The sequence below is a fragment of the Homarus americanus genome, unplaced genomic scaffold (assembly GCF_018991925.1).
Source record: "Homarus americanus isolate GMGI-L3 unplaced genomic scaffold, GMGI_Hamer_2.0 scaffold11022, whole genome shotgun sequence".
NCBI classification, from domain to species: Eukaryota; Metazoa; Arthropoda; class Malacostraca; order Decapoda; family Nephropidae; genus Homarus; species Homarus americanus.
Window position 1 is genome coordinate 2,993,884 of NW_024737068.1, and position 24,178 is coordinate 3,018,061.

Here is a 24,178-nt window from a genome sequence, read left to right on the forward strand (position 1 = left end):
AATTATAACAACCACGACCATGAATATAACAACCACGACCATGAATATAACAACCACGACCATGATTATAGCAACCACGACCATGATTAAAACAACCACGATCATGATTATGACAACCACGACCATGATTATAGCAACCACGCCCATGATTATAACAACCACGACTATGATATAACAACCACGACATTGATTATAAAAACCACAGCTATGATTATAACAACCACGACCATGATTATAACAACCACGACCATGATTATAACAACCTCTACTATGATTATAACAACCACGACCATGATTATAACAATCACGACTATGATTAAAACATCCACGACGACAATATATATAACAACCACAAACATGATTATAACAACCACGACCATGATTATAACAACCACGAATATGAAAATAACAACCACGACTATGATTATAACAACCACGACTATGATTATAGCAACCACGACTATGATTATAGCATCCACGACTATGATCATAATCACGACTATGATCATAATCACGATTATGATCATAATCACGACTATGATTATAACAACCACGACCATGATTATAACAACCACGACTATGATTAAACAACCACGACATTGATTTTAAAAACCACAGCAATGATTTTAACAACCACTACTATGATTATAACAACCACGACCATGATTATAACAATCACGACTATGATTAAAACAACCACGACCATGGTTATAACAACCACGAACATGATTATAACAACCACGACCATGATTATAACAACCACGAATATGAAAATAATAACCACGACTATGATTATAACAACAAGACTATGATTATAGCAAACACGACTATGATTATAGCAACCACGAATATGATCATAATCACGACTATGATCATAATCACGACTATGATTGTAACAACCACGACCATGATTATAACAACCACGACTATGATGATAACAACCACGACAATAATTATAACAACCACGAACATGATTATAACAACCACGACTATGATTATAACAACCAAAACATTGATTATAACAACCACGGCTATGATTATACCAACCACGACCATGATTATAACAACCACGACCATGATTATAACAACCACGAATATAATTATAACAACCACGACCACGATTATAACAACCACGATTATGATTATAACAACCACGACCATGAATATATCAACCACGATCATGATTATAACAACCACGACCATGATTTTAACAACCACGATCATGATTATAACAACCGACCATGATTATAACAACCACGACCATGATTGCAACAACCACGGGCCTGGTGGCCTGGCCCGACCATGATTATAACCACGCCCGCCATTATAACAAGCTCGAATTTGATTTTAACAACCACGACCGCGATTATAACAACAATGACCGCCAGTGCGCTTAACCAAAACATTGATTATAACAACCACGGCTATGATTATGCAACCATGAATATAATTATAACAACCACGACCATGATTATAACAACCACGACTATGATTATAACAACCACGACCATGAACATAACAACCACGACCATGATTATAACAACCGCGACCATGATTACAACAACCACGACCATGATTATAACAACCACGACAATGATTATAGCAACCACGCCCATGATTATAACAACCTCGAATATGATTTTAACAACCACAACCATGATTATTACAACAATGACCATGATTATAACAACCACGACTATGATTATAACAACCACGACCATGATTATAACAACCACGATCATGATTGTAACAACCACGACTATGATTACCCAGGCAACCACGACCGCATGATTGCCATGATTATAGCAACCACGCCCATGATTATTACAATCACGACTATGATTAAACAACCACGACAGTGATTATAAAAACCACAGCTATGATTATATCAACCACGACCATGATTATAACAATCACGTCTATGATTAAAACAACCACGACAATAATTATAACAACCACGCCCTTGATTATAACAACCACGAACATGAATATGACAACCACGACCATGATTATAGCAACCACGACCATGATTAAAACAACCACGACCATGATTATAACAACCAGAACCATGATTATAGCAACCACGCCCATTATTATTACAATCACGACTATGATTAAACAACCACGACAGTGATTATAAAAACCACAGCTATGATTATATCAACCACGACCATGATTATAACAACCACGACCATGATTATAACAACCACTAATATGATTATAACAACCACGACCATGATTGTAACAATCACGACTATGATTAAAACAACCACGACAATAATTATAACAACCACGAACATGATTATAACTACCACGACCATGATTATAACAACCACGAATATGAAAATAACAACCACGACTATGATTATAACTACCACGACTATGATTATAACAACCCTGACCATGATTATAACAAGAATGACCATGATAATAACAACCACGACAATGATTATAGCAACCACGACCATGATTATATCAACCACGATCATGATTATAACAACCACGACTATGATTATAACAACCACGACCATGATTATAACAATCACGACTATGATTAAAACAACCACGACAATAATTATAACAACCACGCCATGATTATAACAACCACGACCATGAATATAACAACCACGACCATGATTATAGCAACCACGACCATGATTAAAACAACCACGACCATGATTATGACAACCACGACCATGATTATAGCAACCACGCCCATGATTAAAACAACCACGACTATGATAAAACAACCACGACATTGATTATAAAAACCACAGCTATGATTATAACAACCACGACCATGATTATAACAACCACGACCATGATTATAACAACCTCTACTATGATTATAACAACCACGACCATGATTATAACAATCACGACTATGATTAAAACATCCACGACGACAATATATATAACAACCACAAACATGATTATAACAACCACGACCATGATTATAACAACCACGAATATGAAAATAACAACCACGACTATGATTATAACAACCACGACTATGATTATAGCAACCACGACTATGATTATAGCATCCACGACTATGATCATAATCACGACTATGATCATAATCACGATTATGATCATAATCACGACTATGATTATAACAACCACGACCATGATTATAACAACCACGACTATGATTAAACAACCACGACATTGATTTTAAAAACCACAGCAATGATTTTAACAACCACTACTATGATTATAACAACCACGACCATGATTATAACAATCACGACTATGATTAAAACAACCACGACCATGGTTATAACAACCACGAACATGATTATAACAACCACGACCATGATTATAACAACCACGAATATGAAAATAATAACCACGACTATGATTATAACAACAAGACTATGATTATAGCAAACACGACTATGATTATAGCAACCACGAATATGATCATAATCACGACTATGATCATAATCACGACTATGATTGTAACAACCACGACCATGATTATAACAACCACGACTATGATGATAACAACCACGACAATAATTATAACAACCACGAACATGATTATAACAACCACGACTATGATTATAACAACCAAAACATTGATTATAACAACCACGGCTATGATTATGCCAACCACGACCATGATTATAACAACCACGACCATGATTATAACAACCATGAATATAATTATAACAACCACGACCACGATTATAACAACCACGATTATGATTATAACAACCACGACCATGAATATATCAACCACGATCATGATTATAACAACCACGACCATGATTTTAACAACCACGATCATGATTATAACAACCACGACCATGATTATAACAACCACGACCATGATTATAACAACCACGAATATAATTATAACAACCCCGACCATGATTATAGCAACCACGCCCATAATTATAACAACCTCGAATATGATTTAACAACCACGACCATGATTATAACAACAATGACCATGATTATAACAACCAAAACATTGATTATAACAACCACGGCTATGATTATACCAACCACGACCATGATTATAACAACCACGACCATGATTATAACAACCACGAATATAATTATAACAACCACGACCATGATTATAACAACCACGACTATGATTATAACAACCACGACCATGAACATAACAACCACGACCATGATTATAACAACCGCGACCATGATTACAACAACCACGACCATGATTATAACAACCACGACAATGATTATAGCAACCACGCCCATGATTATAACAACCTCGAATATGATTTTAACAACCACGACCATGATTATGACAACAATGACCATGATTATAACAACCACGACTATGATTATAACAACCACGACCATGATTATAACAACCACGATCATGATTGTAACAACCACGACTATGATTATGACAACCACGACCATGATTATAGCAACCACGACCATGATTAAAACAACCACGACCATGATTATAACAACCAGAAACATGATTATAGCAACCACGCCCATGATTATTACAATCACGACTATGATTAAACAACCACGACAGTGATTATAAAAACCACAGCTATGATTATATCAACCACGACCATGATTATAACAATCACGTCTATGATTAAAACAACCACGACAATAATTATAACAACCACGCCCATGATTATAACAACCACGACCATGAATATGACAACCACGACCATGATTATAGCAACCACGACCATGATTAAAACAACCACGACCATGATTATAACAACCAGAACCATGATTATAGCAACCACGCCCATGATTATTACAATCACGACTATGATTAAACAACCACGACAGTGATTATAAAAACCACAGCTATGATTATATCAACCACGACCATGATTATAACAACCACGACCATGATTATAACAACCACTACTATGATTATAACAACCACGTCCATGATTGTAACAATCACGACTATGATTAAAACAACCACGACAATAATTATAACAACCACGAACATGATTATAACAACCACGACCATGATTATAACAACCACGAATATGAAAATAACAACCACGACTATGATTATAACAACCACGACTATGATTATAGCAACCACGACTATGATTATAGCAACCATGACTATGATCATAATCACGACTATGATCATAATCACGACTATGATCATAATCACGACTATGATTATAACAACCACGACCATGAATATAACAACCACGACTATGATTAAACAACCACGACATTGATTATAAAAACCGCAGCTATGATTATAACAAAAACGATTATGATAATAACAACCACGACCATGATTATAACAACCACTACTATGATTATAACAACCACGACCATGATTTAACAATGACAACTATGAATAAAACAACCACGACAATAATTATAACAACCACGAACATGATTATAACATCCACGACCATGATTATAACACTCACGACTATGATTATAACAACCACGACGATGATTATAACAACCACGACTATGATTATAGCAACCACGACTATGATCATAATCACGACTATGATCATAATCACGACTATGATTATAACAACCACGACCATGATTATAACAACCACTACTATGATTATAACAACCACGACCATGATTTAACAATGACGACTATGAATAAAACACCCACGACAATAATTATAACAACCACGAACATGATTATAACATCCACGACCATGATTATAACACTCACGACTATGATTATAACAACCACGACGATGATTATAACAACCACGACTATGATTATAGCAACCACGACTATGATCCTAATCACGACTATGATCATAATCACGACTATGATTATAACAACCACGAACCATGATTATAACAACCACGACCAAGTTTATAACAACCACGACCATGATTATATCATCCACGACCATGATTATAACAACCACGACCATGATTATAACAATCACGACTATGATTAAAACAACCACGACAATAATTATAACAACCACGCCCATGATTATAACAACCACGACCATGAATATAACAACCACGACCATGATTATAGCAACCACGACCATGATTAAAACAACCACGACCATGATTATAATAACCACGACCATGATTATAGCAACCACGCCCATGATTATAACAACCACGACTATGATTAAATAACAACCACGACCATGATTATAATAACCACGACTATGATTATAACAACCATGACGATGATTATAACAACCACGACTATGATTATAGCAACCACGACTATGATCATAATCACGACTATGATCATAATCACGACTATGATTATAACAATCACGACCATGATTATAACAACCACGACTATGAATACAACAACCACGACCATGATTATAACAATCACGACTATGATTAAAACAACCACGACAATATTATAACAACCACGCCCATGATTATAACAACTACGACCATGAATATAACAACCACGACCATGATTATAGCAACCACGACCATGATTAAAACAACCACGCCATGATTATAACAACCACGACCATGATTATAGCAACCACGCCCATGATTATAACAACACGACTATGATTAAATAACCACGACATGATTATAAAAACCACAGCTATGATTATAACAACCACGACTATGATTATAACAACCACGACCATGATTATAACAACCACTACTATGATTATAACAACCACGACCATGATTATAACAATCACGACTATGATTAAAACAACCATGACAATAATTATAACAACCACGAACATGATTATAACAACCACGACCATGATTATAACAACCACGAATATGAAAATAACAACCACGACTATGATTATAACAACCACGACTATGATTATAGCAACCACGACTATGATTATAGCAACCACGACTATGATCATAATCACGACTATGATCATAATCACGACTATGATTATAACAACCACGACCATGATTATAACAACCACGACCATGATTAAACAACCACGACATTTATTATAAAAACCACAGCTATGATTATAACAACCACGAATATGATAATAACAACCACGACATTGATTATAACAACCACTACTATGATTATAACAACCACGACCATGATTATAACAATCACGACTATGATTAAAACAACCACGACAATAATTATAACAACCACGACTATGAGTATAACAACCACGACCATGATTATAACACTCACGACTATGATTATAACAACCATGACGATGATTATAACAACCACGACTATGATTATAGCAACCACGACTCTGATCATAATCTCGACTATGATCATAATCACGACTATGATTATAACAACCACGACCATGATTTTAACAACCACGACCAAGATTATAACAACCACGACCATGATTATAACATCCACGACCATGATTATAACAACCACGACCATGATTATAACATCCTCGAATATGATTATAACAACCATGACCATGATTATTACACTCACGACCATGATTATAACAACCACGACTATGATTATAACAACCACTACTTTGATTATAAGAACCACGACCATGATTATAAGAACCACGACCATGATTATAATAACCACGACCATGATTATAACAACGGGGACCATCTGGAAAACGATGTAGCTGTACGCTGTCAGCCGGACGGCGGTTGCCTGCTATCTAAGCACGAGCGTTCGAACTTTCACACCTCGGTAAACTGTACCACCGGACTCGTCACCGGGCACGAAGGGCCCACGATCACTTGTTATTAACTAAAGCAAGATGATTCATTTCAGGGCCTAGTAACCTAGCTAGGTTCTGTTTCATGGATGCTAAACACGAAAGTTTTGTAACACACTACCAGAACTCATTCAGTAACCAGAATCTCTCTTACCCGGAAACTATTCGTTGCGAAGAATCCACTGGTCAACAGCCAAAATGGTTCACATATGAGATCATGCTCACACAACTATTTTCATATTGCTGAATTCGAATCTGATATTTGTTTTGTTCTATCAGACCAGGTTTTATAAAAAAATCAATAGGTACAAATATTTAATATTCCATCACGTGTCGTGCAAAAGATGAGATTATCTCACGTGACTGTGCTTTCATGACTAATTTCATATTAATGAATATTAATTGGATGTTTCATTCTACCATCAGACCTACTTTCTTAAAGAATAAAAAAAATAGTAAATATAGTAACATTATCGCGTCATGCAAGATACAATTTTAAACCTATCACAGATAAGCTCATAAAAAATTGTACCAAAAAACATAAGTTCAAATCCTTTATAATGACAAAATATGAAGTTCTAAAAGTGCTTCTGAACTTTACTCTTTCTCTTGTACAGCTTGCTCTCTTCTCGTTGCAGTGTCCAGCAATAGTCGCCCATCATGTTAGGACTGAATTGTCCCTGATATCTGCTCTCCATTATGGCGATATCTTGATGAAATCTTTCGCCGTGTTCATCACTAACGTCTCCAAGGTTACCTGGGAAAAATTCAATATGAGAGTGGAAAAAATGCAATTTCAAGGACATCCTTGCTCCCAATGCATGATAATTCTGAAGCATGGTTGTTACGATTTCTTTGTAGTTGTCAGCACGATAGTTTCCAAGAAAATTCTTTGACACATTGACAAATGATTCCCATGCTTTTTTCTCCAGTGGGTTCAATGTTTTGGTGAATTCGCTATCATTAACTAGTATACGAATTTGTGGTCCATTCAAGACACCTGCTTTCAACTTGGCTTCGGAAACCACACCACCTAGTTTCTGAGATAAGTATAGAGTCCCAGCACCGAATTGATCCATAGCTTTGATGAAACCGAGCTTTAGATGCAGTGGAGGCAAAAATATCTTTTCTGGATCTACAAGCGGATTGTGAGCACAGTTAAACCTTCCAGGCGCATCTCTTGGCCTTGTCGGCCAATCCTTTCTCACATAGTGCTCTGCATCAGCTCTGCTGTTCCACAAGCACAAAAAGCACATGTGCTTTGTGTAGCCACTCTGAAGGCCCAGTTGTAAACTGATGACTTTGAGATCGCCACATATCTTCCACTGGTGTTTCTCATACTCTATAGCGGCCAACAGAATTTTCATTGTTTCATAGCTCTCAGTCATTTTTGTTGCGTGTGCTATTGGGACAGATGGAAGCCGATTGCCATTGTGTAAAAGAACAGCTTTCAGAGAGTCTTTTCCTGAGTCTAAAAACAGCGTCCAATCCTCTGTCTTGTATGTTTCAGACTTGCAGAGTTGTTGCATGAGAGATACTGCGTCCTCGCAATAACAAAGGTTGTTTGCCATCTTGAAAAATGCAGACAGCTGTCTATGTCGGTAACGCGCTGTAATGATATGCACTCTATCTTCTAGCAGGTTACGCTGCTTTAGTCTGGATCCCAAAACTTCAGCCTTTTCTTTTGACAAGTTTAGGTCCCTGATGAGATCATGAAGCGCTTCTTGAGTAAATAGTTTAGGCCTGGTATTTTCAGAGTCATCCTGGTAGTAGTTTTCCATTGAGGTAGAGGTAGAATCGGAATCACTCAATTCTTGTTCAGTCGGTGGATTTGGGACTGGAAGTTCAGCACTGTGCGGTACTGGTAGGATTGCAGAAGCAATATTGGGGTACTGTACCTTGCCTCGTGTCTTGATTTTTATTCCCTTAATATTTGTGAGACAGAAGTAGCAGTCACTACTGTGGTCTTTAGGTTCACGCCATATCATTGGTACAGCAAACGGCATTCCTGAACTTCGTTTACCACACATCCACTCGCTCAGGTGGTTAACACAAGACTTACAGGCTACATGAGGTGCCCATTTCTTGTCTTGGTCACCCAAATGACATTTGAAGTAACTTTTGTAGTTCAGTCGAACAGCTTTTGTGATTGGTTTCTTGAGGCTACCAGGAGTGAAGGCACCACATATGTAGCAAAAACTGTCAGCACCGTTCACACACTTGCGACGTTCCATGTTTTGTTAATTTCAGAGTAATTACAAATCATGCAGGTGTAGATATGCAATATCATGAATCAGCAAACTGAAACAAACAAAAAAGCACAAATCAGGACAAAATAATTGCATAAGTGGAGCCAATGAGCATATAAATTACTGTATGAATAGCATGGATACACTAAATATATAGATATGCTGGTTCTGGAAAACTGAGCCTGATACAGCTATACGAATGTCATAATTGAGTTCAGCACATACAATTACACTAGAATCAGTCTGTTTTGATCCAGAACCATGAGAATCTTTTTTTTATGTTGACCAGTGATCTCAAAGCAATCATCAGCTGATGAATGGGAGGTAAAGGTGAACCATATCCAACAGGTCTGTCAAGTACATGCTCTAATTGCTCTATATCACGGAAAATATCAAGGAAATCTCCCTTGCTGAACCTATACTATTGTCTGAATTGCGTTTCATCATATCATCATACCTATCTACCATCAGTCTTCTCTATAAAATTTCCAAGTTGACGATATCGCCGAAAGGCGCCCTCTGTCAAAACTCATGTTGACCTGCATTCTTGAATAGCTGATCGACAGCTATTCAAGCCTTCATGCTGGATGAATGCGAGGATCGACAAATCCGATCTCAAACCCGGTTTATATCTTTATGTGGGCTCAAGCCAATTTCTGAATACCATCAATCTTCAATCTCCTCTCGATCCTTGGTTTAAACCTTCCTGCAGTTTCAAACCAGCATTCTGAATTCGTGCTTAAGCTACTAGGCAACTATTGTCTGCAAAACTAGCCGTGGCACGCAATATGGCCCTGACGCACCATAAAGGTCAATTACACATTGCACTCGCAGTGTGGAGAGCATCGTGAGTGGCTGCTGTTACATCATATCGTAGGTAGATATATTGATAGACATATATAATTAAAGAGAAAGGGGAACAAAGGGGTAGATAAACAGTGAAAGAGACTGATATAGAAATAATTAAACCACGGAGAGAGAGAGAGAGAGAGAGAGAGAGAGAGAGAGAGAGAGAGAGAGAGAGAGAGAGAGAGAGAGAGATGAACTACACATACAACAGTATATTATTACAGTAGTACCACCATGCACCCACTAGCTATGTTTCATAATTTCTCTATAAATAAACCCCAGGATTTAATGGACTTTATGGCGTGTTACGTGCGCTGGACGCCATTAATCAAGGCGTCAAATTAACTGCGCCGGGTAATTTCACAGGAAAAATGACCGAAAATGATAATTACTTTTGGTGGAGACGAGAAAGGTTGGTGGTGATGTGACGGCAATTTTGAATTGCATCAGGATCAAGATAATAAATTTATTTTTCCTGTCTGGTATATGACAGGTTTGTGACAGGTATGTGACAGGTGTATGACAAGTTATTCTGATTTAATATCATATATGAGATGTTAAAACAAAATGTTGATATCTTTTTTGGGGGATAAAAACATTGGCAAGGGAGGTAAATGTGTCAGATTATGGGAAAGTTTGATATATTTTGATAACACTTCTTTTGTTTTTACATATTGTATCTCTTTCTCTCTTTTTTCCTCTCTCTCTCTCTCTCTCTCTCTCTCTCTCTCTCTCTCTCTCTCTTTCTTTGTATATCTCGATCTGTCTGTCTGTCTGTCTGTCTGTCTGTCTGTCTGTCTGTTTGTCTGTTTGTCTGTTTCTTTCTTTGTTTGTTTGTTTGTTTCTTTCTTTCTTTCTTTCTTTCTTTCTTTGTACTGTCTCTCTGTATCTCTATTTCTCTCTTTCTCCTTCTTTGTCTTTCTCTCTCTCAATCATTAAAATACCACCGTGCCATGCTACAGTACAAGGAATGAGCCACCATCAGAGCACACACACACAGAGGGAAAAAAAACTTCCACTGTCTCTGAAAGACATTTAATAAACACACTGGAAATCCCTCCCAGGCACCGGCTTATGTTTATTGCTTATATTACCACAATCTACCATCATCACCATCACCACCACACCTACCAGTACCATTACCACGGTATCAGGGCAACTGCCCCCTGGACAATTGCCCCCCAACAACTGCCCCTTGGACGGTTTCCCCCCATTGCCAGTGATGGGCCTATTGGCCTATTGGCCCATACTGGGCAGTCCCAATTACACCCAACCCTTATGGCTCAACAAAGACCCGGTCAACGCCTGCATCCCCCAGGGCACTGCCTGCCCCCACCATGACGTCATCTTTTGCATATTTTTAATAGTTTCTTTGAGACACACGTAACATATTTAGACTGAGAAACTATCCGCAATAACTTTATATTTTATAATTGTCCCTTAACTTCATAAATAGTGTCTACATGAATTGGTTAAAGTACATTTAAATTTCTATAGGCCTATTTCAAAATACTTCCACCCCCTGGCTGAGGGCGAGAGAGAGAAGGGGAGACGGGAAGCCGGAAATTGAGGGACGGAAATGCTGCATTTAGCACGTTGCAGGTGTGAGGTGCAGTTTTTAGGACAAGTCTTTTTAGGGGGGTCGATTGTAATATTCAGAAATTTCAGTTTGATATTTAAAGACGCAATTACCAATAATGGCGATGCTGAGTCGTTCAAGGTCAACGGAGGGAGGATAGCGCTCCCGCACACGTAGTGAGAGCTCCGGGAACTGCACCCATATAATATTTAGTATACTCTGGCGACTTAATTTGGACGTGAATTATGAAAGTAAATGACAGTATTTGAATTAAAATTTTTTATAGATCGTTTCCCAGTCTGAAAATGTTGCATAAGTCCTAATTAAGCTATTAGTTGTGCAGAAAATAAGTCTCTAGCCAGGTGGACGCCTTGGTGTAGCGCGTTTATCTGGCTGAGTCGTGTTTGAGCGGTCAAACAGATCGGAACCCAGCATTGGCCAGGAGAAACGGTCAAGTGATCTGGTCCCTTGGTTACGACATCAGTTAACAAGTAAGTTTTAGTCGATCTCTCAGAGCTTAGATAGGGCGGTAGGAACAAATAATGAGTGAGTGACGGTGATGTGAATCTTAAGGAGGAGTTAACAATAGCTAACAGAGGGTTTGTTGCAGGGTTTCTGTTGAGCCCACGCGTCCATAATGTCTGAACGTCCACACGTTCTGAACGCGTCCACTCGGTTTGAGTTGAGTCCACGAGGTTGAGTGAGCAGTTTGAGGGTTGGAGTGAACCCAGCTGACTGTTGTGTGCAACTAACGACGTGGGACCATCGTCTGTCCCCGTTTGATGATCTTTTGGGGTCACCAGATCTCCTCCTCCTCGGATCATAATACCACATATCTTCAAGCAGTTTAGTGAAAACATTTTACTAAAGGGAAGCTAGAGCTCCCCTTAACTGAACAAGGTCTGATTGGCCCACTCCCTTCCGTTTTATGGATGTACTGAGTGTAAAATGAGGCTAACTGAGTGAATGAATGGTCACACACTGAGACCAGGAGTATAGTGGGTACTTAGAGGAACATTCTCCAAGGTTGTGAAGGGCTTGTTTGTGCCTTAAGAAAATACGGGTGCATGCGGGTATTGGTGGAGTCAATAACTTCTTCATGTAGTGATAATATTTTTTTCAGTGACTGATATTGTCTTGCTGTGTGTAGTTGATGCTATTTTTTCAGTGATTGATATTGTCTTGCTGAGTGCAGTTCATATGTCATAAATATTTTTGATAGTATTGTTTTCTAATGTTTATGTGCCACTAATTGATGTCAGACAACTCGCCCCTACTGTTAGATCGTCACCCCAACGTAAAAGTGGTCTTCCTTCCTCCCAACACTACGTCTATATTACAGCCCATGGACCAAGAGTTAATCTGAAATATAAAAGCTGCATTCTCTACTAAAAAATTCAAGCTCCTGAACGACTACACCAACACCAGGGAAGAGTTGCGTAACCTGAGTGACACCAACACCGATAGCAAGAGCGAAGACGACGAGGATCAACAGTTGGCAGAGCAAGAAGTACTTTTAAAACAATTCTGGAGAATATTCAACGTCAAGAAAGCTGTGGACTTCTTGGTGGAGGCATGGGATCAGCTGTCTGTAGCAACTGTTCGTCACGCATGGAGACATGTGTTGCAAGGCATTCCGGCCGTTAGGCAGAGTCAATCTGTGACTGGTGAGGTTCAGACTGATGCAGTAGCAGTGGACCTTGCCAGAGAAGCTGCGCAGAGTGTTACAGCTGCAGGCTTCTCCGAGACCACCAACGACGACATCCTGGAGGTGATAAGGGATCCTGATGTGACTACCGACGAGATGGTAGATGATGATGACGTCATCCCAAGAAAAACGCCGCTTATCCCATAGTAATGATTGGGGTGCCATCGAGTGTATCGAGGAAGCCATGCTCCTCCTTTCCGACAACCCTGACGCAAACAGGTATGAAATCTTCACTACCCAGCTGTTGCAGACTATGGAGCCCTACATCAAGGTTTATCACGACAACATAAGCACCAGCCGTCAGCAAAGCATAACAGAGTTCTTCTCCTGCAACCCACCACAGCCAGCCCAAGCCAGTGGTAGTGACAGACTTAGAGACAGTGATGATGACTTTGAGGGATTTGTCAGGGAGGCCCTGACAAGTGTGGATGATAGTGATGGTGACTCACCTGAGGGCCAGTAGCCTGCCCTCTGCCTCGGAACCAGCCTCCATTCCCGTACGCCGACCCATCTCTTCTACTAAAGTAAGTGTTAACCCCAACCATGTTTTTTTCTAACCTAACCTTCAGTTTATTGACTGTTCCCTTCTATATTATGTGTGGGTGAATACCATCATAAAGTTAAGATGTTATTTTTTAGTAAAACGTACGTATTGTGTCGGGAAAAAGTGGAGTTTGGGGGTCGGCCCGGTCTCTATTTCAATTAATCCCATATGTTATGTTGTTCACTTTACGCGTTTCTCACTTTACGCGGGCCGCCGTGGGTTGAATTAACCGCGTAAAGTGAGGGTTCACTGTATTTCGTTAGCCCAATAAAGCACGCGGACTTCTACATACAATCAACACCTCAACCCGCCAGAATTCGAACCCACGGCCCACGAGCCTATGACTGTGACCGGGGAACGCTAGCCACTGGACCAGCAGGATACTAAAAGCAGTCCTAGACTTTGTTATATTTCACACAAAGCCTGTTCAACGAGCTTATGGCGCCGTGAACCTCTAATGGGGACTACCCGTATCACGTAGGTGGTCAGAGAGTAGCGTTTTACCAAATCCGGCTTCGAAAAACGAGGATCCATATATATTTCATTAGCCCAATAAAGCACGTTGGCTTCTACATACAATCAACACCTCAACCCGCCAGGATTCGAACCCACGGCCCACGATCCTATGACTGTGACCGGGGAACGCTAACCGCTGGACCACCAGGATACTAAAAGCAGTCCTAGACTTTGTTATATTTCACACAAAGCCTGTTCAACGAGCTTATGGCGCCGTGAACCTCTAATGGGGACTACCCGTATCACGTAGGTGGTCAGAGGGTAACGTTTTACCAAATCCGGCTTCGAAACACGAGGTTCCATATATATTTCATTAGCCCAATAACGCACGCGGACTTCTACATACAATCAACACCTCAACCCGCCAGGATTCGAACCCACGGCCCACGAGCCTATGACTGTGTGTGTGTAATATTCAGAAATTTCAGTGTAATTTCAAACGCCGCACCACTGGCAATACCGAGTTTCAAGGTCTTCTGAGGGGGGACAGCGCTTATCAACAGTAGTTAGACTTTCTGGAACTAGGCTTATATGATATTAAATGTAATTTACCGAATTAATATGGAGGCGAATCATGAAATTAAATGCCATTATTAAATTTGAAATTTGTATGGATCGTTTCTCAGTCTAAAAATGTTACATGTGTCCCAACGAAGCTATTAGTTATGCGGAAAAATATGTCACGTAGGCCTAGGCTTGGAAAAGCATGAGCCTGGCTGTTTCTCAATCATGCGAAAGCGATCGGACAGAGAGGACGTTCCTGCGCGTCCGTCCACAAAACGGTCACGTGGTCTAGTCACCTGTGTTGCGATACTGCAGTATAACAAGGTTTTCGTCAGAACCCACATGACTGCGAGTGATGACTGCGAGAGATTGACTGCCGTTTGAGACTGCCGTGATGATTGATGATTAACGATTGTCGCAGTTGGAACGATCAGTGCAGGCTTGTCACTGGTTAGCGGGGTTAGCCAGGGATCTCTGAAGTGAAACCAGCTGTCTGGGTGCACAACTGACGATCGTGTGGGGTCGCCAGATCTCTTCTACCTCGGCTCACAATATCACATATCTTCAAGCAGTTAGTGAAAACCTTTTACTACTAGAAGCTAAAGCTTCTCTCAACTGAACAAGGTCTGATTGGCTCACTCCCTTCCATTTCATGGTTGTACTGAGTGTAAAATGAGGCCAGCTGAGTGAATGAAGGATCGCACAATGAGACCAGGAGTCTAGTGGAAAGTAGAGGTATATTCTCCTAGGTTGAGATAGGCTTGTTTGGGCCTTAAACTATGGGTGCCTGTTGGTTGTGCCTTAAAAACTACGGGTGCATGTGGAATCTATGTGTTAGGTTAAGAAGCATGGTTTACTTGTATTGGTGGAATCAGTAACTTCTTAAAATAATTATAATATTTTCTCAGTTACTGATATTGTCTTGCTGTGTGTACTTAATATTTCTTAAATAATTTTGATAGTATTGTTTTTTAATGTTTGTGTTACTGATTGATGCCAGAGCATGAGGGAACTTTTTTTCAGATGAGGTTCCTCCTTTCTTTTGTAAGTGATACTGTGATTTAGTTCTTTTAAATCAGTTAATAATTCTTTATAGTTTCTAATGTTATACCATTCCCTCAGTGAGTGATATTATTATGTTGAAAACTCTTAAGGCCTGCATCTGTTGGTAAAATAATTTTATTGAGTGTCCTTTAGGCCCATTCATGGTGGAGTTAATAATTTCTTATTTTTTATACCATTTTTCTCAGTGATTGATATCATTTGGTTGAAAACCCTTAAGGCTTGTTTAATGTGCGCAAGCAACATTTTTTAATACTTTGAATTTATTGTTGTCTATTGAGACATTTTCTGAGTTTCTAATAATTTCAATATCATGTATAACTTTTATTTCCCAGAGTAGTGTTTTAAGTTCAGGATAAGAGGTGCACATATGTTGGTGTACCATTATTTGATTGTGTCTGTAGTGTTGGAGGGAATATAAGTGACAAAATTGTACAGTGTGTCTCATTCATCCCAATCACAGATGCTATCCTTCCACGGGTCATGGAGACTTCATTTTGTTAGTAAATTTAAGTGTTTTCTGCTGGTTCGGGTTTTTCTCCAAGGGACGCTTCCCCTGCAATTTTCATCTAATAATATTTAATAAACCCCTAGTCAAGTGAGAAATTAAGTCCAGTAATTCCGACCGGTTACAAATGATAGCAGAGCGTAGTTATTTTTATTTCGTGACTGATAGTTCTGTGGTTGGGATAATGGGCGTAATCATGGAGTGGATGGAAACGGTAGAGTGTGTGACCTCAGTTCTACTCAGGTTTGCCGTGGGAATGGGTTTGTTGATGTTGAAGGTGCGGGGTTACTCGGTGAAAGAAAGAGACAGCCTAGGCTTGGTACAGTTGAGGGAAGAGTTCGTGGAACGTATTGAAAAGCTTGAGGGGAAAATCCGGGGAGAATATCAGGAACGATTGGAACAGTTAGAGGGGAAGATCAATGGGCAATGTCAGGCATGGAGTATATGTACAACAGTTAAGGGTGGAGTACCACACACAATTGCAGCAGTTAGGGGAGGAACATCAACACCAACTAGCTCAGTTGGGGAAGGCACTAGATAGGGTAAAGAGACAGTATCAAGTACAGCATGATGAGACAATGTGGGAGATGAGGAGACAATAGTAGAGAGGGAAATAGTCTCAGGGCCGTGTTGACCATGTCTAAGTTCGACGGTAGGCCAGGAGTAGAGGTAGGGAAGTGGTTTAGAGAGGTTGACCAAATCCTCAAGCTGCTAGACGGAGACGAAGTCGGTCGAATCCAATTCATAATAAGGCATCTTGCGGGGCCTGCGGCAGATCGCGTATACAATGCACGCAGAGACTGGGAAACCGTAGACGAATTAACTAGTTATTTCAAGCAGCAATACAGCGGGCAGACGGCCACGTACGACGCCATTCAGAAGGTGATGAATCGGAAACAAAGGAGCAACGAAACTCTCCTTGAATATTATGATGCTATGCTCGATTTAAACTGTAATTGAACCGCCGTGGATATAAATATGATAAGGCTCTGTTGGGAGATGAAATCACTCTGGGGCTAAAGGAGGAACGAAGCCGTATGTGGTTATTGGAGGAGACCCAAAAGTATCCTGACCGTAGTCTAGATGAGTGGATCACAGGGCTGAGAGAGGCGTAACAAATACGAGAGGCTTTGAGGGAGTTATTTCTGACTAAGGGAAGAGAAAACGGACCGCAGGCTGGGGGATCGAGTCTCCCGAATTACTATGCGTGTGGACAACAGGGCCACCGCAGTTTCAATTGCACGAACAGGTCCGGACCAGGAGAGAGTGTCCCAAGGGGATACTTGGCCAATGGCCAGTATCGAGTTGGAAATAACAATCAGAACTGGCGGTCGGGAAACGGTCAGAGCCAGGCAGTCCCCGCCAACCATTCCTGGCCCCACCAATAGATTCCGCCGGCGATGTTACGAACCAAGAGAGAGCGGACCCGTGGCCAAGAGTGGTCCGCATGACAAATTTAATCACGACAGAAGGTACCTTAAGGCTGAAAGCAGAGTGTCCTAAGGTTTCGGTGCTGGTAGCAGGTTGTGAAATGTGGGATTTAGTACATACTGGGGCAGAAGTGTCATAAATTGATGAAAACTTCTACCGTCGGGAGCTGGAGCCTGCAGGCGTGGTGTTGCAGCCCACTTGAATATGGGTAAAAGGGGCGTCAGGGTTTCCAGTGCCATGTGTGGGGTGTATTAGGGTCACTAAGGTCGTATGTGGGGTGGAAGTCAATGATGTGGGGCTGTTGGTTTGTCCAGGGATTGAGACCCAGGGTAAGGGACAATCGCATGTTGGGTTGTTGGGGATGAATGTGCTGGGGGAGGTTGCGGAGATCTGGCCGCACATGTATCACTTGTGCAAGGAAGCCAGAAGCACCGCTCAGTGGGAAAATTGCTTGCATGAGGCTAGGCAGTTATGTGCAATAGAGGCCATCAGCCTGGGTTATTGTACGATGGAGAGGAAGAAAAGCCCAACCATCCCTCCCCGGGAGTGCTCGGTTGATGTCAGTATGTGTTTCCTCATTAAGCCAGGTAGCTAACAAAGAAGTAGTGATTGAACATCTAGCAATGGAGGATGAAGGCTGGATGCCTTAGGGTTTGATAGCGGTGCCGACAGCTGTAAGAGTGGTGAGAGGCATGACCCAGGTGTTGGTGGCAAATCTGTCTGATCGTCGTAGGAACTTGAGGGGCAATTTTCAGATTGGGAAAGTGGCTTCTGGGACAGAAGTCGAGGCCGACACCAGTGAGGAGGTGTATGTGCGGTCAGTTCAACCGGATGTCCGGATGGAGGTCAAAGTGCACTCGAAGAATATGAATGAGGAACAAGAGCGTGCAGTTAGGGGTTTGATAGAACAGTTTAGTGATATTTTTGAAGGGGAGGGCCAGCCCATAGGAAAAGCTATTGGGGTTCAGCATGAGATCCCAGTGACTACAGACAGGCCAGTTAGGGTGCCATACCGGAGGATCCTTCCAAACCAGGTACCAGAGGTGAAGCAGCACATTAGCCAGCTGTTAGATGAGGGAGTAATTCATCATAGTGAGAGTCCATACTCTGCCGCCATTGTAGTAGTGAGGAAAAAGGACGGGACGCTGAGGTTGTGCATTGACTATCGTAACTTAAATAAAGTCACGGTACGTGATGCGTTTCCTCTGCCTAGAATAAATGAAACTGACAGGGGCCCAGTTTTTTTCAACTTTTGATCTGGCGGCGGGATATCACCAGATAGAAGTAAAACCTCCAGACCGTCCAAAGACTGCCTTCAGCACAAGCTTTGGACACGTTGAGTACAGGCGACTGCCTATGGGATTGTCAAATAGTCCGGGAACCTTTCAGAGATACATGGAGCGGATTTTAGGGGCTAACATTTTTTCCTCGTTGCTTGTATACCTTGATGATGTGATGGTGTTTTCAAGTACAATAGATCAACATATAGTCAGATTGAGAGAATTATTTTGCAGTATGAGGGAGAATAACTTAAGATTTAAACCTAAAATGTGTGAAATAATGGCTTCCAAATTAAGTTATTTAGGATATCAGATGTCAGCTGAAGGCATCACAACTGATCCTGAGAAAACTGAGGTAGTAAGAGTTGGCCAGTCCCTCAAACGGTGAAAGATGTGCGGTCTTTTGTAGGGTTCACATCATTTTATAGGAAATTTGTTGAAGGGTTTGCCAAAATAGCTGCTCCACTGCATGCGTTGATGCATGGAAAATCTCAGGATCGGGTAGATAGTGAGTGGGAAGAGGAACAGCAGCAAGCTTTTGAGAAATCGAAAGACAGGGTGACACAGACTCCGGTGTTGGCTTGCCCAGATTTCACTCAGGAGTTTATATTAGAGACAGATGCAAGTTTTAGTGGGCTAGGTGCGGTGCTGTCCCAGCGGAAGGACGGCAGGTTGCATCCAGTGTGCTATGCAAGTCGGGGCGTGAGGAAATCAGAACGTAACATGAACAACTACAGTTCTCGTAAGTTGGAGATGTTAGCACTCAAGTGGGCAGTAGTAGATAAATTCAGGGATTATTTGGCGGGGAAACATTTCACGGTCTATACAGATAACAACCTGTATGTATATTATGTATGTTGTATGTATCCCATCTATGTACCCCATTTATATACATACCTATCTAGTCAGTAGCGTGTGGCAATGCCAATGTTTCATGTCACCACATGCTTAGATATTGTGCCTGGAGACATCTGGAAGCTGCTAATTTACCACTTGCCACATGTCGCATGAGAGGTCAGGGAGAGGTCAGTTGACCCATATAGGAGTGTAGGGACTACCCGAGCTTGTAAGCGCACTCCTATATACTTCCGTTAAATAGAGCCTACAAAACTCTACAGGTGTTTGTGTTCGCTCCTGTAGTTAGAACTGAATACCCGAACATCTACATGGAGTAGTGAGTCCCTACATGGCACAGTGAGTAGGATTAATTGGAAATATAAGTGCGTTTGTGTAAAATCAAGACCGGTAGACCTCCACCCCACCACTCCGTCAACTCCTGCAACCCTGCAACCGTCGCTCCCCTAATCGCATTGTCTCCCACAAAAATTCATTTGAATTACCAACGAGTTTTGAGCAGTGTTTCAGTGACGCAATTTAGTGTGAAGTGTCATAAGTGCCCTCGCATGTGTAGTGCATAAGTGTGTGACCTTGTTTTAAGGATTCCCCAAGGTGGAGGGCTTGTTCAGGGCATCTGTGAGGAGTAGTGCATCAGCGCATCCTCCTTCGGCTGTGTCTACAGTGTAACTGACCGCCCCGCTCACCCTCCCCCCGCCTCCCACCGCCTTCCTCCTCGCTCCTACTGCCCACGGGTACACACACACCAACTCGCGCACGAACACACTGACTGCAGTAATTTCTTTTTATATCTGTGTATTCAATTAATTTTTTTGTCTCAGATCCTATTGATACGACGGGCTGACCGGTCAACACTGATTTGAGATACAATATACAGATAAAGTAATTATGCCCCGGGCCTCACGCAGGGTTGTCCCTAGGGCCAGGATGAGTTAGATGGATGACAGCTCTACAGAGATTGATGACCAGTCAGAGCGTGATGCCCCACCCTCTCCCGCCACATCCCGTAGCCCCCCACCTCGACCCTCAGCCTTGTCTTCAGAGATAATTGCTTTGATGAAGTTTGTGAAGGAGGAAAGGCGTTAGGACGAAGCGAGAAGACGTGTTGAGGACGAAGAGAAGAGACAAATCTAGGCAAACAGAGACCACATAAGGAGATTGGAAGATAGTGAACTTTTTGCAGCTTTGATATCTAGCCTCACTGCTAATCAAGCCCTTGGCTCTTCCACTGCTTCAGTATCGACTGGCTCAGATACCTCGTCAATGGCCCCCAAAGTGACTGCCCAACCCCCACCCACCTTGAAGCCTGATGAGACTTTCCAGATTTTTCGTGAGTGGCGGCGACGGTGGACTGATTATGCTACAATGGTGGATCTCCATAGCTTGCCACAGCTTAAACAACTCATTCAGCTGCGTATGTGCCTGACTCTGGAAACGCAGCATGTGTTGGAACACACGATGCAAGTGCCTCCGACTTCTTTGTTGTCTGTAGAGGAGGTACTGGATGTTCTAGAATGGCACATCAAAGGTCAGCGGAATGAAGCTCTACACAGGAGGGAATTGTTTAGCTGTAGACAGATGGAGAGCGAGACTTTTGACGCCTTTCCATGTACGACTCAAGAGAGCCTCGGAAGAGGTAGACATATGTCCCGGTAATCACCAGCAGTGCGAGGAGACCCAGTTGAAGCAGGTGATCCTAATGGGTGTTAAGGACGAGGAACTTGTCCAACGCCTCACCTCCCTCGACTCTTCCTCTTCCCTTAAGGATGTGTTGACAGTATGTCGTTCCTATGAGGCTGCCAGGTGTGCCACCTCTGCCATCCGAGCTCCCCCTACAGCTGTATGGGCTATGTCCCAATACAAGAAAGATAAGAAGCCTACCCCCAACGCCTACATCCACCACGCCCACGCCCGGCTCCCTTTGCAACAGCTGTGGTAGGCATCACGGAACACAGGTGTGTCCAGCTGCTGAGTCTACCTGCGACAGTTGTGACCGCAAGGGCAACTGGTCACTTACAGTAAGGTGCCCAGCCAAACGCGTCCAGTGCAATGTGTGTGGTCGTCTGGGCCACTACGAAAAGTGTTGCCCGACCAACAAACACAAGGGACAGCGTATGCGGAAGCAGCGGCGCCCTTCCACCAGTGAGGGCCGCCCACAGTCATGGAATCAGAGGCATGACGACCCTGGTCAATGCTCGAGTCATATTCGGAATGTGTACTCCCCCTCGCGTCCGAGGACCAAAGTTCCCCAGCACATCAGCGACATCGTGACCTACGGCAGTGTGTCATCCTGTCTCGAGATGCTGCCCGACACCGGCGTTGATGCTACAGTCATCGGTCCCCAGCATTTGCAATGCTTGGGGCTCTCTCTGACTGATCTAGGACCGCCTCCCAAGGATCTCCGCTTCACGGCAGACGGTTCACAGATGGCCCCAGCCCTAGGTTCACTCTACGCACATGTCATCTTTGGCAACAGGTCGTGTCAAGCCTGGATTGATGTGCATAATGGCGTCCCGACTCCCTTGCTGTCCTACAGACATTGCCAAGAGTTGGCCATCATCTCCCAGGACTTCCCAAAACCCATTCTCTAGGTAAAACATGCCAACAGGGTCGCCCTACCCCTTGCCAGTGACACCTCGCCTTCGAATGCTCCGAAGTACTTCCTGAAAGAATTCAACGACGTGTTGGTGACCAAGTCCACTCTGGAATCCAAGCCCCTCAAGAAGATGGTAGGCCCTACCATGAGGATCCACTTGAGGGACGACGCGAAGCCCTTTGCTATCTACGCCCCTCGACTGGTCCCTCTGGCCTTCCGTGATGCTGTCAAAAACGAGCTGGACTCCATGGTCGCCCAAGAAATCATTGCAGCAGTCGGTGATGACCCGTCTCGATGGTGTCACCCTATGGTAGTCGTCGCAAAACCCAAAGGAGGTGTTCGGATCACCACCGACCTATCCAAGCTCAACAGCCAGGTGTCTCGTCCGGCGCATCCTTCTCCCATGCCCTTCGCAGCCATAGGCAGCGTGGACCCAAAGGCGTGCTTCTTCACGCGGATGGACTCCCTGTGTGGATACTGGCAGATAGAGCTTGCTGAAGAGGACCAACCACTGACAACTTTCATGACCCCGCATGGACGTTACAGTTATTGCCGTGGCCCCATGGGATTCGCCGCTACAGGAGATGCCTTTTGCCTTCGAGGCGATATGGCTCTACAAGGTCTGGCAAACTGCGTGAAAGTGGTCGGCGACATACTCGTGTACGATGAGGACTACATGGATCACCTCTGCCGTATCTACGAGGTACTCAACAGGTGCCGGAAGCACGGCATCATCCTAAATGCCGACAAGCTTGTTCTTGCCGGCTCTTCAGTGGACTTTTGTGGGTACACCCTCTCAGGGAATGGTATCGCAGCTGACCCGGATAAGGTCCGCGCTATCACGGATTTTCCCACCC